General features: G+C 40.8%; 1 protein-coding gene across 1 annotated transcript in view; it reads left to right on the forward strand.

Moving 5' to 3' along the window:
• Window positions 1–16,810, forward strand: part of ADAMTS18 (ADAM metallopeptidase with thrombospondin type 1 motif 18) — a 382,382-nt gene that overhangs the window by 3,282 nt on the left and 362,290 nt on the right. The window contains exon 3 of the mRNA XM_023528594.1: window positions 6,091–6,175. The gene's annotated coding sequence lies outside the window, so the exon portion shown is untranslated. The remainder of the gene's footprint in view (window positions 1–6,090; window positions 6,176–16,810) is intronic.

Below are 16,810 nucleotides of genomic sequence, written 5' to 3' on the forward strand. Positions count from 1 at the left end.
TTCACCCAGGAACATGCATTTCTGAGCAAACTTCTAGGCGATTTTTTTTTTTTTTGTAAAGGTTAGACACTGGTTTGCATGTTCCAAAGAGAGACATTTGCTGTTGAGAAGATAAGGGGACCTCCTGGCCCCAGAGGGAAGGGCAGATGGTGGCCACCAGTGCCAGGAGGCACCATTCCTGGTAGCACTGGAACAGTCTTTCTTTCTGGTCCTGGGAGTTGGCAACTCGAGCAGGTCCATCTCAGAAGAGGCTCCAGGGAAGGCGAGTGGCTTGTTTTGTAGAAAGTGGGCTGGAGTGGACAGATCTCTACATAATGTGGTCTTTGCTTTGCCTTTTTGAAAAAAGACCCATTAAAAAGGAAAGGGCTCGTGAGTTTGAGTCAGCATGTTCTCCTGTTGATGCTCATTCTTGGCTAGGCATGGACCTGGATATTGGAGATAGAGAGATACGACATTTGATTCTTGCTCTTGAGAGGTTTGTTTTCAGATATGGTGTTGAGTGATTTTAGTTTGCATGAGAATCTCCTAGGGGCTGATTATACATATAGGTTCTTGGGGTGCAGCCTCAGGAATAATGATGCAGATGGAGCCCAAGCATCTGCATTTACAACCAGACCCTTGGGTGATTCTGATATAGTTTACACTTTGAAGGGAGGAAGAAATGAAACTTGAATCTGAAAAAAATAAAATAGTAGACATCAGCCAGGCCCAGGAAGTCTAGATAGGCACTTTAGCCAAGAAGTCAGTGACCTGAGACTGCCCTAGATTTCTGTCAGCAAGTATGGACTGGGAACTAAAAGTTAGACACATTATAGAAAACATGCTTCTAGAACTGCCTTGGATTAAAAAAATGTAAATTGCCGGGGCTTTATTTTTTAGGGAACTACAAATGTGATTTAAAACAAAAAAATCCATGATGTTTTTCATCATTGTTTAATTTTCACTATGTAACAATAAAACAGATATATGCTTGCATGTTAAGACCCCTTAAATCTCTGGGTTTCCATGAGCCAGGCCTGCCAAAAACTGACAAAAACCGATGGTTGCATATCATTTATGTATTTTATACCATTTTTGGTTCTCATTTCCATGCACCTTTAGAAATGAGCTTAATATTAGTTATGTTTGATTCCTTTACTGTCATGTAGTCTCTGTGTAATGGAACAATCAAGCAGGTTTAATTACCAATAACAGTCGTGCTGGGAAATTTGTAATCTAAATGAAGGTTCGGTCTAGGATATACATAGTAGCATGACTGTACCATTCAGTGAGGCGCAGTCTGGTTGCATTTAGCTTGTGAATTAGTTGTGATTTTGGCTTAAGATTTTCTAGTGCATAGGGTACACTCAATGTCTGTGGAAGAAGCACAGACTCTACTCCACAGAGAATTACCCTCTGAGTCCTTGCCTTGGGTCTCCACACTAGGAACTCACAACTCAATTCTGGTTAAACTCTTGCCTTTATAGATTGGTGAAAGGAGGTGGAAACACATCCCTCCCCAAATCCATACTCCACCACCTACCTGGCTAGGTGCCTTTTCCAAGCCTTATCCAACCTATTTATTACACCTGGGTGAAAACTGTGCCATCTGTGTTCTGCTCACAGGAATTACTCTCAGGTGTGCATTGGAGATCATCAACACTACTGAGTGGGCAGAGACAGATGGACAATCCCTTTGAGAAGGATGCTGTCCATTTGCTGCTAAACTCTGGTTTCCTATTTGTCCTATGGCTGGTCGTCTTAAATTAGCCACATAATACTCTTGGGGAGGGACAAAGTGGGCATTGGTCATTGCTTGAGGTCTTCAGTGAAAATCAGAAGAGAACGTGGGCTGGCAGAGAGCAATTTCAGATCTGAGGGGGGAGGATTGTACTTCTAGCAGCACTGTCCAATAGAACTTTCTGCAGTGATGGAAATGCTCTATATCTGTGCTTTCTGATATAGTGGCCACTAACCAAATGTGGCCCTGGAGCACTGAAATATGGCTAATGTGACTTAGGAACTAAATTTTAAATTTTATTTACTTTTAGGTAATTTAAATAGCCACATGTGGCTAGTGGATACCATATTAACATAGGCAGTTTTATATTTTCTAAGTTTCCTTCCATCCTGCAACTTTCTTGGAAATATCTGGTCAAGTCTTCCATAAAGGGTACTATATCTTCCAGGTTAAACACATGCTTTGGGAAAAATTCTTAGAGGTTTCTTCCCAGGGTATTTCTGGGGGATGGAGGGTGGAAGCAAGCATCATTAATTCTTTTCTCATACAAAAAAAAATAAAAAATAAGCTCACATTACCCCCAATCAGCACCCACGCTTATCCCACCTCCTATCATGTCAGTGAAGGGTTTAGATTTACCCAAGATAATAAGCATTAGCAACAAAAATGCTTATTTTTTTATCACATGGCATGAGCTGCGTTGAGTGAGGTGTTGGATGCAATGATCGGATGTCATACTTGTCTTTAAAGAGTTAATATTGTGGAAGGGGAAATACAGCATTTCCCAAAATGTTCCAAGCAACCTTAGACCTGTGCGGTCCCCTGTGGGAGGACACTAATGTCAAATACATTTCAGGAAGGCTGCATTTGATACCTCCTCACAGATAAATAATCTGTTAACTTGGTCAAGTTTGCAAACTTTGTTTAGTCTCACTTTCCTCTGATTTTCTTGGCCACAGAATTCATTTTACCCCCATAATCTCCACTGACATTGATCTGAACTGGTGTTTTGTTTGAGGCACTTGGGGTGGTGCCACATTAGAACAATGGGTAGGTGTATAGGGGAACGGTAAATAATGTCCTCCTGGGGCTAAAGGAAAATCTCATGTAGAAGCCTGAGGGTGCTGCCCCAAAGAGTAGCTAAAATACTGCCATTCCTTCATTCTCTGCCTCCTTCCACTAACATCTAAGGTCCAGGAGAGAAGGAACAAAGCATCTTTTTCCCACTGCTGTGGTCTCAGCAGCCAGGTAATATGTATTTTTTGACAGAATATAGATATGTAAAAAAAAAGAAAAACATTTTAACTGGGCTTTGAAGGAGAGGAAAGATTTTGATGGGCTAGAGTGAAGGTGATGTTCATTTTAGAAAGGAAGACAGATAAGAATAAAATCACTTAGAGAGTCATGTAAAAGCTAGCTTTGGCTAAAGAAAGTGTGGGAACCCAGTAATGGGAGATCACACTACAAGGACATACTGTGAGCAGTCTATGGAGAACAGAGAGTTGGGGGGAGGGGGTGGAGGGAGTAGGGAGCTGGGGAGAGCGAGTTAGCAAGCACTAGCAAGCCAGCGTGTGAGCTGGCTCCCTTTACAAGAGCAACATCTAAGGGGGCCGAGATGTTGGAGGCACATTTATAGCTCTAGAGAGTGCTGTGTACTCTACTGAGGAAGAAGCATTATGGGTTGTGGCCACAATCAATTTTCTGGAATTCTGGGTGGGTTACCAGCACACAACATATCCGTTGATATAAATATACACACAGATATATGCATGGTATCTGTTTTCAAAAAATTTTTCAAGATCGTATATTCAAAATGAACTTGCTTCAGTTTATCCACAGGGAAGCAGAATGCAAAGCATAAGACATGCACAACCAGAGGCTCTTAGGGGATGCCATCCTCATAAACATGTCTGGTGGGACATTCGTTGAGGAGATGAATCATCTTTCTGGGAAAGAGCATGAGCTGCCAGACCATATTTCCTTTCTGCTTTGTTATTCAGAATACAGATGTGCTTTAGAAGCAGGGATAAAAAGCAGAGCATGTTTCTTTTAACATTGTTTGTCTTTCTTCACAGTTAAATGTACATTTTGTTCCCCAAATAGATGCCGAGCAGCTAACTAGCCTAATTGTATATATTCATGGAAAATGAGATGTTTATAATTTTACAATGTGAGTCCTCCTCAGTCCTTCGAAGAGATTAAAATGTACGTCCTGTTTAATACAGGTGAAAATGTGTTTCCGATCACATTTCCGACCACAGTGGTTCCAAGGGTGCTAGTTTTTCTTCCCTACCCCCCTGCCAAAGTCACATGAGTTTTACATGTCTTATTCCAACACATTCTCATCACCAACCACCACTTATGCCGAGGGCCTGTGAGTGAGGCATTGTAGGAAAATGTGTTCGTTGCTTTGTGTGGTCGGGCATCATTAATCCTCATAACCACCCTCACAGGCAGAGATGCTTTTCTTTCCTTTTGCAGGTGAGCATACTGAGGCAGAGAGCAGATAAACAATTGAGTACCATAGAGCAGGTATAGATGGAATTAGAATTTGAATAAAAACCATTTCACTCTAATGTCAGTATCCATCCTGTGACATTCTGGTCCTTATTGGACATGATTTTTATACTTTTTACATCTACTTTTGTAAGAATTTTATTGCCACTTAATATATACAAAAATACCTACACATGTATGAGTGTATTTATGCCCTGTGTATTTGTCATATATACTCTGCCTATTAAAAAAATGGTTTAGGTAGTTTGCCCAATATTAAAACTAAAAACAACTGGAGAACATGAATTGATCATATGAGAAAAGGGAAGAAATTGTGCCAGAAGCTGAGGGCAAGGTGGCAAGATATTCACTGCACTTCAGTTTATCTTTGAACTTCCAAGTAACCAAAGGAAGAAAGTGAGAAGCCTCCTCTCTTTTTCATTCCATGTCTACATTTCGCTAAATGTTTCCAACTTGGCATTTTCCTTGTCGTGTGTCCACACATGATGGGCTCTTCTAGCTGCTAGAGGAAACCAGGGTCCTCGTCTCTCTCAGGAGCACAGAAGAGAAAAGGAGACTAAATCAAGATCTTAGACTTCAGGCTATGCTAACCTCTGAGGGGTGGGAGTGTGTGTGTGTGTGTGTGTGTTTAATGATGTTTTCAAGGATCTGACCTTATAAATTCCTAACTGGCTATAATCCTGGACTCAGTCCAATGCACTAGAGAAGGTCCTACAGAGATTGAGGTCCATCCCTAGTAGCATCTGATTTAAATAACTACAAATTATGATAATAAGCTTACTCGCACTCATATTGAGAAATTATGGCCTTCCATCTAACAGATACTGAGATCATGTTAATCAGAGTGAGATGTTTTTCTGTAATACTACAGGTTAAGCAGTTTTCATTTCTATTATTTTGTTATTGTTACATTTAGATCTTGGAAATGTTTCTTGTAGTCAAGTGTGTATTTTGCCACAAATCTATCAAGTAGTACAAAACCTACATATGCAAATATGTATATACTATATATATGTGTGTGTGTATACAAAAATCACATAGCTGTTCATATTATACAGGTACATAACTCAGGCTAACGATAAATCTGGAAAAAGATGAATCTGGAGTCTGGCCCAGGATTTTAAGAATTCTACCATATAATTTGCCATCTTTGAGTTGCTGAGAGAGAATTTGTTAGGAAGGAATTCTGCATTGTCCCCCCTCCCTCACCCTCTGCACATAGCAAGTACACCAGGACTTTCCTCATCTGGAAGTGAGACAGAGTCTCTAGCAGAAAAAACAAACAAACAAACAAAAACCCTAAATGAAGAAGAGTGAGGAAGAATATGCTGCTCTCCCAGTGAGTGGTTCTCAGACTTCAGTGTGTATCACCATCCCTGGAGATCTCATGAAGCACAGACTGCTGGGTTCCACCCTAGAGCTCCTGATTCAGTAGGTCTGGGGCGAGGCTCAGAATTTGCATTTCTAACAGTGATGCTGCTGCTGTGGTTCCAGGAGTCACACTTTGAGTACCACTGTTCCAGGGCCTTCTTTGTCCAAATACAGTCCACGAGTTAACAGCATCTGTATCACCTGGGAGCTTGTTAGATGTGCAAAGTGTCAGGCCCCACCCCGGACCTACTGAATCAGAACTTGAATTTTACCTAGACTCCCCAGTGAGTTGTGTTCGCAGTGAGGCCTGAGAAGTGTCGCTCTTAAGGAAAGGGAAGCATTTTCCAGCACAATATGAGCTTTTGAGAACTCAGCTGCTACCAGCAATGGCTCAGATTTCCTAGAGTCTACCAAGTTCAGGTATTGTCTTTTTCCATTTTGTGATCATATTGAATGGGTTTTCGTGCTCCTCTTATCCCCAGGTGGAAGTGAACTTCCCAGATCTGAGTGCCCATCATAAGTTACCCATTTACACAACGCTGTAGTGGAGGCTGCAATACTTCCACAGTAAGTTGTACATTGTGGACTGTACTGGCTTTGAGTTTCAGTCCTGGCTTCACGGCTTCATTGCTCTGACTTTGGACAAGATAATCTTCCTAAGCCTCCTTTTAAAAGGAGCCTAATAACAGGATTTACCTCTTAGAAATTTTGCATATTGTTACTGCGTGTAAAATTCTTAGAACAATTGTGGGTATATAGTAAGTATTACCTAAACAGTAGTCAATATTATATTCTCCTGTGAAGCTTTTCAAGTCAGCTTCTATCATGATTTTTTTTGTAGATATCTAAATACAAACTGTGAGCAATACTGATGGCTGAACTTGCAAGTAAATGTCTCATCCATCTCCGTATCTTGCAGGTACTTAGCACCTAAGTCCTCTCATATGCTAGATGCTCACTAAGTGTTTGCTGAATGAATGAACACACAAATGTGTGCACTGTTTGCATGCTCACTCTGCCCATCAAGCTGGGATGTGTGTTTCTTTGGAACACAGAATGTACCACAGAGGAAGATCCAGTACAATCAAGCAGGAAATAGTCTCTCCCTGCTCTTGTAGAAAACTCTCCATCAGAAAGAGCTAAGTCAAGTCGCTGTTCAAGTCTCATTGGTAAATCAGGATTAGAAGACACACCATGACAGGGTAGCTAGGGAGAAAGGGCCAGACACCAAGGGATATGGGGAGTTGAGTCCAAAATGCAGCCCTGGGCTGGCTGCCTCCCACTCTTACCCAGAAGTGAATGGGTTATATTTGCCAGGTCCTGAAACTCACCTATCCACACAGTTGTCATATCTCTTTTCATCACTTCTCATCTCCACTACCACCAACTCTACCTTCTATCTTCCTGATCAAATACTGATGTAAAGAAAGAAAACCCCAGGGAGGGTCCCATTATAGACAGCTGTAACACCACAGACTATAAGACTGTCACTTTGCTTAACTTTAGACTCTTCCTTCTGTGAGGGCAAGAGCTGCCTACTTTGTTCACTTCAGTGTTCTGACAAAGACTTTCCTTGACCAAACTCTAGTCAGTTTTCTTGGAGACCTCTCTTCTACTTAGCTCCAACCTTGGCCCTTGTCCTGTCTTTGGCCTGCCTAGCCCTTGGCCCTTGTCCTGTCTTTGGCCTGCCTTAGAATCCTACTAAGTCAGTTTAGTAAGGATCCCTCTACCCTTGATATCTCTCTGGTCAAGTTCCTCATCCCCCACCTTTGATGTATAAGTCCTTGAACTGCCTTTGGCAAGAATCTCCCTGTATGTTTCCTTTTAGTAATTTTCCATCCAGCTGATCCTCCACAGGCTATGAATCCCAGCTGTCTTTGCTGTATTTAGAGTTGAGCTTGATCTTTCAATATTTTTGACAATTGTTGCAATAGTCCTGAATAAAGTCTTCCTTACCATTTTAACAAATGTCAGAATAATTTTTTCTTTAACAATTCCCAGACCACAGTGCAGTGTGTGGCCCGTGATAATATGCCATGTAAGAGTGGAGAGTGTTTGGATTCAGGGAGCTCTACCTCTTTCTAGCTGTGTGACCCTGGGCGGATTACTTCACCTTTCTCAATTGTAGTTTCCTCATCTGGAAAATGGCAGTAATAGTTATACCAGCCTCCCAAAGTTGTTTTAAGAATTAAATGAAACAATGCATGGAACGCACTTAGCACTGTCATCTGGCACCCTGCAGGTTGAGAAGGGCTGAAGGGAAAAGGGTCAGATCTTACAAGGCTTTATCCACCCTATGACAGAATTGAGAATTTAAGACTCCATTTCAAATAAGCATTATGAGCATTATAAGCAGCCCCCTGAAGATTCTCTCCTAAAAACGCTTCTTAGCTGCCATATTTTTGAAAACTGCGTTTATGTGGCAGCTGCTGCCATGAAGCTTTGTGTTTTGTGATTACTTGTCTCTCTAACAGCTGTTAGTTCCTCCTAGAACTCTGTTTACCTAATTTGGTTAGGCTGGTACACAGACAAATGGGCTTTGATATGATAAATGGTCCATAAAAGCGAAAGGCATAGGCATATAATACTAATCTTCATTCTATCTGGGAATAAAGAGAAAGGTTGCCAGCTGTGAAAACCCACCAGATTAGAAGCTGATTTCTGATTGTTAGCCTGCTGGGAGATAATCTTGTCTGCATGACCTGCAGAAATGGTAATAATTTGCAATTATGTACCAGCTTTTCTCTTAGGACACACAAACACTTTCTAAATATTTCCCTAAACTCTGTGAGGCAGAGATGCTGGGATATTATTTTGCAATTAAAAAGTCATCTGTAAAGAACCACTTTAATCATCTTTCCCATGCTGCCCATTTGGGCAGCCTCTCAAGCTAGTGGTTTTGGGAGGGAAATGTTACCTGATCCTGTTACCCGAACACCTCAAATCTTGGCACTTGCATGTGTGTTTGTACACTGGCATATTTGTTAAATTCTGGAGCAGTGCATCTCTGGTTCCCTTTTAAAAGCTGCACCATCAGACGTATCAGAACAAAAGCACTTAAACCGGCATCCTTCAGAACCAGTAATACCTTGGCGAGTCCTAAAGGTCAAGAGAAATAATGGCAACCAACTCCTTGTTTAAGTCACTTCAAGGACTTCCTATATAGTACTTGGGTGAAAAGTGTATCTTGCTAATGGGCTGCTGCCCAAAGCATTTCCTTTTCCTATTTCAAAAAATCGTTATAGAACTGAGACCAGGAAGCTTGCTGACCAGTGATGACACTCACCTCTGTGCTGGGTTATGCAGAGGGCCCCTGGTCAGAGCCCTGAGAAATGGAGGCTCAATTCCTGGTTTTAGAAAGCCACTTTTGCCGCATGTGTTTAGGAAAATCTTTTCACCTCTGTGAAACTTTTTCTTCTCTTTTATCGAAAACGTCCGCTTTCTAAGAGTGCTGAGAATACCAAATGAAATAACAGGAGTAAAAGCAGTTTGAAAATCACAAAGGGCTATACATATCTGGGGAAGGGTTTTTATCATGTTATTTGGGACTGAGGCCTAAAATCGGGCATTCCGACCTGTTTTCTATGCTGACCTGGAAATAAACACTGCCCCATTATCCATGCCTGCTCCCCCTAGACCGGGAGGGGCAGGTGCATGGTATACATACTCTCTTTCTCCCTCGTCACCTCCTCATTCCCCCATCACAATTGATATTCATGGCTCTCAGAACTCATTCAGGCCTCAGTCTGTCAGGGTGCAACACTCTTGACAACTAGTTACAATGACAACAGTTCAGTGGTCATCTGAAATGAACTGAAACATGGACCTCTAACTCCCTGATACTGCAATACCTTGGCTAACTCCCCTGAAACTTCCAAAAGGGAGGGCTGGAATGACAGTGTAGGTACCACCCAGCAAAACGTTCTTTTGCTTAAGAAAACATTTCAGTCTCTGGGGAGGGTCCCTGTTGGAAAGGGTGCTCGGTAAACATTTAGTGTTTAGTGATGTTCACTAAACATTTTCCCTGTTTCCCAGTCCTCTGGCTGGGACCCATAGAACTAGTACTGGCCAACAGCCTTTGAACAGAAGTGGCCCGTGTCACTTCTGGGCCAAAGCACAGAGGATCCTCCTGGCAGCTCTTCCCTGGTCCTCCTACTGAAAAGGCCACGAGCCCTGCATGGCATAGCTGTAAGATAGTAAAGTCTTCATTATCTCAGGCTCCTGTAGGACAGTGTATTAGTTTACTTGGACTGCTGTAAACAAATTATCTCAAACTGAGAGTTTAACAATAGAAATGTGTTGTCGCACAGTTCTGGAGGCTAGAAGTACAAGATCAAGGTGTTGTCAGCGTTGATGCCTTCTGAGGGCAGTGAGGAAGAATCTATTTTGTCTCTCACCCGGCTTCTGGTGGTTTGCTGGCAATCTTTGGTGTACCTTGGCTTGTAGAAATAACATGGCAATCTGTTTGAATCCTCATGTGGCTCTCTCCTTGTGTGAAGTCTGTCTCTAAACTTACCCTTTTTATAAGGACACCAGTCATATTAGGTTAAGGACTCACCTACTCCAGTCAACCTCATCTTAATTAATTATCTCTATAATGACCTTACTTCTAAATAAGGTACAGGGAGTTAGGACTTCAATATATGGATTTGGGGCAGGGGACACAATTTAACCAATAACAGACAGTATTGACCCATACTGGATATGTTGCATGAGCGAAAAATAAACTTTTGTTTTAAGCAATTGAGGCTTGGGAACTGTTTATTATATCAGCATTGTCTCACTTTTCCTAATTAACAGCAGAAGTTTAAATTATCTGCACACATTAAGTCATCAGCTTGCCCATAAGTAGGCATGAAGTTGACAGCAGCATTTCTTCTGAGAGGTGGGTTCTCCCACATCTGACTGCCTTAGAGCATGGGTCCCCTGTTAGGAACCAGGTCGCATAGCAGGAGGTGAGCCGCAGGCAAGCTAGCGAAGCTTCATCTGTATTTGCAGCCGCTCCCCCAGCGCTAGCATCACTGCCTCAGCTCCACCTCAGATCATCAGGCATTAGATTTTCACAGGAGCACCGGTCCCTGGCTCCATGAAGGTTAGGGACTGCTGCCGCAGAGGTTGGTGGTGATTTACTGTCACACAGCCTTGTGGAACTGGAGCTAACTGGTTAGCTATCTGAAAGACTGAGCAAGTGCTCCACGTCTCACCTTTAACTTGCATAGAAGAATCACAAAACAAAGGAAAGAAGAAAAGAAAAATACTCTTTTCTTGGAATGAAAGGGTAGATAATCCATTTTTTAGCACTACTGAGTTTCAAAACAGGGTCTCCAGAGATCTTCTAGTTCAAGTGATTTACTTCTAGATGAAGAAATTGGGATCTTGACAGGTAAACTGACCTGACCACTTGTCCAAGGTCATAGAATTCATAGGCAGAGCTGGGATTGGGACCTCAGCCTCCTATTCCAAGTCTGGAGAGGGAAGTTGGGGCAAATGATAGTGTCCAAATACATGATTTACTTTTGAGCACTGCTATGGTTTGAATGTTTGTGTCCTCCCCAAGTTCATGCATTGGTATTAGGAGATGGGGCCTTTGGGAGGTGACTAGGTCATGTGGGTGGCACCCTCATGAATGAGATCGCTGCTCTTATAAAATAGGCCCTACAGTGCTCCCCAGTCCTTCTGCCACGTGAGGATACAATGAGAGGTCTGCGGGGAAGAGGGCCCCTAGCACCTTGATCTGGGACATCCAGCCCCCAGAACTTTGAGAAATCAATTTCTGTTGGTTATAGTTTCCCCAGTTTGTGGCATTTTGTTGCAGCAGCCCCAACAGACTCAGAGAAGCAGCTTATGCTTCAACAATGGACATCAGTGAAAGTATGACTTTCTCAAAATGGAACGAAAAGGATGTCTCTTGCAATAATAACAACTGAGCACTTGAAACGTGGCTACTGTGAATTGAGATATGTTGTAAGTGTAAAATACACCCCACATTTTGAAGGCTTAGAAAAATTTAATAATTTCGTTAATTATGACATGTTGAAGTAATAGATATATGAAATGAAATGAAATATGTTAAAATTAATTTCTTCAGTTTATTTTTACTTTTAAAAAATGTGGCTACCAGAAAATACAGTTACAAGTATGGCTAGCAGTTGTAATGCACATTATGTTTTTATTGGATAGTGCCGATCTAAGGCAATCGGTAAAATGAGGATCCTAGAACACTATTCTCTACCGAGTGAATGGAATCTTTGGTTTTGTGGTTCAGGAACTTTCACTTTGAAAAGATGCCCAGGTAATTCTGTTGCAGACTGCATTTTGAGCTTAGGACAGGGCACCAATTAGCTGGCACTAGCTGGTGGCTGTGCTTAGGTTCACCATAGTCTATGCCATTCCCTATGGTCCTTCAGACTTTGAAACAGAACATCTCTTGCCATTTGCCATTAGACAGTCAACAGCACAAGTGAGAAAAAGATGAGAATGGAATGTTTTTCATCATATCTACATCTCAAGCTTTTGGAAGAAAATAGGAATCATCTCTACTTCCACAAATACTCCTTTTCACCATTTCTGAAATGCAGAATGTACTCTCTAAGTGTTTGTTAGGTAATGTGCACAAATCATGGGGATGTAATCCATCCCGCTTCATTAGGATGAAGGAAGGGTGATTTGCCTGACCCTTCTGGCCATGGGAGTTAGAGTTCATCTAACTAAGGTCCAAAGTTCCCCTCTCCCTCTGGTGCGTGTCATTGTATCTGGAATGGTGAGAAGTTATAACTCGTTTCCCCTTTTTGCTAAGATCTATCTCTTTTCTCTCAAACTGAATTTCTGGAAAAATTTAAGTTAGCCTTAAAATGTGTTTGCATTTTTTCCCATTGTGTTTGAGTCTCTGACTCTAGGTAAAGGTCATTCATCTAGAGAAGAGAAGTCTATTTCATACTCTCCTGGAACCAGAAAAATAGTCTTTCATCATATTAATGAAGTTTACAGATTAGACTTAATGAATCAAGAAGAAATATTATTCTTCCTATTTCTAGATTCTTCTTCAATATGTCAAATGGACTCCTATAAATTTAGAAATAATCTGTAATTAACATCAGTATAATTTCTATTTCATTTTCAATAATATGTGTGTAGGGGTGTGTGTGTATAGATTTTGAGATCAAACTTTTCCCAATAAAGGAATACTATAAGTTTGTCTATAAAACTTGGAAAATAGATGATAATTAAAGGTAAAAATAGAAATAACCCCAGATATCATCACATAGAAATCATTACAGTATTAATATTTTTCTATAGTTCTTTTACATATTTTAACTCATATATGCTTAAAAGGTTTTTCCCTATGTATAAATTGGAGTATGCTACAATATATACACAGTTTTATATCCTACTCTTATCACTAAACATTTATAATATTATCATAGACTTTTCTCCAGATCATTTTTTTCAAAAATATAATTTTAATAGTTGGATAATAAAATATGCATTTTTGATGGATTGAAGTTTGAGTGGGTTCTTGTTTACCAGTAGAAGCTGGGAATATGATGTCATTAAGTCATTCTCTCTATATGATGATAATGATGCTAAGTACAACCTCTAAAAGAAAGTACTTTTTCTTCCCCCTTCTTTGGTACAGAATAGGAGTCTTTCTGTGCACTTTGGTAAGGTGAATAGCTGCTGACTTTTCATGTATTTAATATGTAATATGAGGCTGCAGCTCACATTCACTGGTACTTTTTCTGTAGATCAAGTGGCCCCTCATTACCTGGTCAGCAGGGAGGCAGCATAAAACAAGGTTATAGGCTGTTGGAGTTTGAACCCCAGCTCTACTATTTGTAGGCTGTGTGACTTAGGGCAAGTTACTTATTCTCCCTGTTCCTTAGTTTTCTCATCCGTAAAACGTGGATAAAACTAGTGATTTTCTCATAGGGCAGTTTATGCATTAGATATGATGATAAATATAAAATAATTCAAATGAGTTCTAAACAAAGACACTTCAATAAATGGTGGATATTCTCTTCTCCTTTCCCTCCTTTTTATCAGCATCATTATTTTCATGTTTTATTTTTATCCTTTCTCTCTTCAGTGTGGAAACCTCTCAAAAAACAAAAGTTCCACTGTGATATTTATCGTGTCTCCATCTAACATATGTCCCATACTTACTTGTAGTTGCTTAATGAATGTTTATTGATTATTTTGTAAGTCTTTTTCCCTGACCTATAAATAGATGGTAAACATTTTTACTCAAGACTATGCCCCAGGCATTGCTTCAAGAAACAGCAGAGCTTTGTATGCAGTAGTTGTACAGTAACACTTTATTATTTAAATAATTTATTGCTCAACTATACCAACTAATCTATTTTATCACATCATCGCGTGCACCTATTATGTACTAGGTCTGAACTCAAAACTGTGGAGTTGGCCCCTGCCATCAAGAAGCCCAAAGTCTAACTAACATCTTTTGTATTTGTAATGTGCTCAGCATTTTGCTAGTCTTCTACTTTTAGCACAGAGAAATTAGAAAAGACTTAAGCTACCTGTTTTGGGCTGGTAAACTTCCAGTTTAGGGAGCAGTGTTTTTCTGGTCTTATCAATTTCAGTAATATCTGTATAAAAAGGAAATTTTATTTTGTGGGGGAATTCTGAATTTAAATATTCTATGCAAATCATACAGTTCAGGCCTGTTTGTTAGAATAAATTTGTCAGCCCGATTGGACTTCCTGCTCGCTTCTTCCTTCATCTTGGTGAAATCAAGGGCAATCGGTACCAGTGTGTCACTAAGAAAGTGTGCAGTGGTCCAGTTACCAGTGATTACATCAGAGACGTCTGGTGCAAACTGAGGTCTGACGGCGCCCTTCCCGTTTCTTTCCCTCCCTCTCACCTCCACCTTGTATTCTCACTCTTCTGTCTACTCCCTTCCTTCTGTAAAAATAAAGGCATTCTCCATGGCCCCAAATAAGATTCACCATGGAACACTTTTTGACAGAAAAAGAGGTAGCTGCCTTAGGGCTCATGACAACTCCTGTTTGCAGTTATTATTAATTATCTCAACCACACACTTAAAATCTGTTTCCTAACTAGGTTAAATAATGAACGCACGGTTTCCACGAGTTAACTAGGATTTCTGTCTCATTGGAGGTACCAATTCCCTGCTTTATTTTTTTTTCATAGCCTAATGTACTATCTGAAATTTTGTTATACATTTTTACACTTACCTGTTCCTTGTCTATTTAACCCACTAAAATTTAAACACCATGGGAGAAAGGCTTTATTATATTGAGTTTACTACCATATCCCTGGTACCTGAAACAGCATTGGTGCATAGTCAGTACTCAATAAATACTTGTTGAATGAATGAATATACATCATTATCAAGTGTATGAGATGCATTCTACCTCTTGTTTAAGAAAACAGTAGCGGCAGCAACAAAAACAAACACACCAAGAAAGGTACTATACGTTTCTTCTCCATTCCTTCTCACATGCAGCCTGTCAGCAAGTCTGAGTTCTGTTTTCAAATATGTCTTGAACCTGACCATCTCCATCTCCATCTCCATCTCCATCTCCATCGCCAAGTCTAAGCCACTGTCATTTCCTCACATGGAGAATGGCGAAAGCCTGGCATCTCCGTGTCCTTCCGTTTCAGTCCGTTCCTCTGCACAGCAGCAAAAGGGATTTTCTTCAGTTTGAATTGCATGGTTTCAGTCTTGTACTTAAAATCCTTCAAACCCAGAACTCACAGCTGGTCATCCAAACTGGCTCCCAGGCATTTGAGACCCAGCATGACAAGTTCTCTTTTTCCTTCTCAATGTCATCTCATACTTTCCTTTTTTTAGCCTGCCATGTTCCATCTGCATTGGTTTTCCATCAATGCCTAGAATGTGCCAAATTCTTTTCTACCCCAGGGCCTTTGCATAAGCTGTCCCCTCAACCTGGAATTCTCTCCCTCTCTATTCCTTTCCTACCTTTAGGTTGAGACATCACCTTAGCAGAGATATCTCCTATCATTTCCATCTGTATTCCCCCATCCCCATTCTGTTAAACTCTCTGTCCACCCTCTTTGGTTTCCCTTCATTGCCCATGTTACAGCCTATAATTATTTGTGTTCCCTTCCTGTCTGCAACACCATAGTATAAACTGCAAGAGGGTAAAGGCAGTGGCGGTTTCTGCACTGTTGTCTTCCCAGTACTGAGCACTGAGCTGTTAAGTAAATTCCAAGAAGGTGTTCGTATTAGTTTCCTATGGCTGCTGTAACAAATTGCCACAGACTTTGTGGCTTAAAACAACACAAATTTATCATCTACAGTTCTGAAGGTTAGAAGTACAAAAGGAGTCTCACTGGTCCAAAATCAAGGTGTCACAGGCTCTGGAGGCTCTAGGGGAGAACCATCTCCTTGTTCTTTTCATCTTCCATCTGTAGAGGCTGTCTTCATGCCTTGTCTCATGGCTTCCGTTCTCCATCTTCAAAGCCAACAGTGTCGCTTCTCTGTGCCTTTCTTTCAAGCTACTTATTCCTTTGACTCATAGTTATGTATGCCTTCCACTTTTATAGACTCTTGTGATTACATTGGGCACACCTGTATAATCCAGGCTAATCTCAGTATTTTTAAATCAGCAGATTAACATTTTTCATTCCATCTTAATTCCTCTGGGCCACGTAATTTAACATATTCACTGGTTCCGGGGATTAGGAGGTAGACCTCCTGAGGGACTATTATTTTGCCTCAAATAAATAAATGGCCAACTAGTTTGGAAGTTCTTTATGGGCAAATGGCTGCATTTAAATTTCTTTTGTTCGTTCTTGTGCCTGAGCAAGCCAGGCCAATACTCAGGCTAAGTAATTACTGTAATGGGTGCTTTCTGATTCCCAGAGGAATACAGCAGACTCAGAGAGAAGTTCTTTTAATTATCAGCCTCAGAAGAGGACCTGGAGACCCTAAGTTACTTACTAAGTGAAGAGGGTTTCAAGATCTAATTAAATATCTAATATTCTTTGGAAGGCATGAGATTTATACTTGGTGCCATTGTAACTGGCATGGTTTCTCCTGGAATGACAAATGTGGGCATAATAAACGTTTGCACATACGGTGATCCCAAGCAAGGTGATTAATTTCTGGGAGATTAATACAGGGATTCTGAAGGCCATCTTTTGCAATCAAGTGGGCCGCTCTTGCCTCGACCTGGATTGAATTCCAGCTTTGGA

This window comes from Pteropus vampyrus, unplaced genomic scaffold (assembly GCF_000151845.1).
Source record: "Pteropus vampyrus isolate Shadow unplaced genomic scaffold, Pvam_2.0 Scaffold29, whole genome shotgun sequence".
Classification (NCBI taxonomy): Eukaryota; Metazoa; Chordata; class Mammalia; order Chiroptera; family Pteropodidae; genus Pteropus; species Pteropus vampyrus.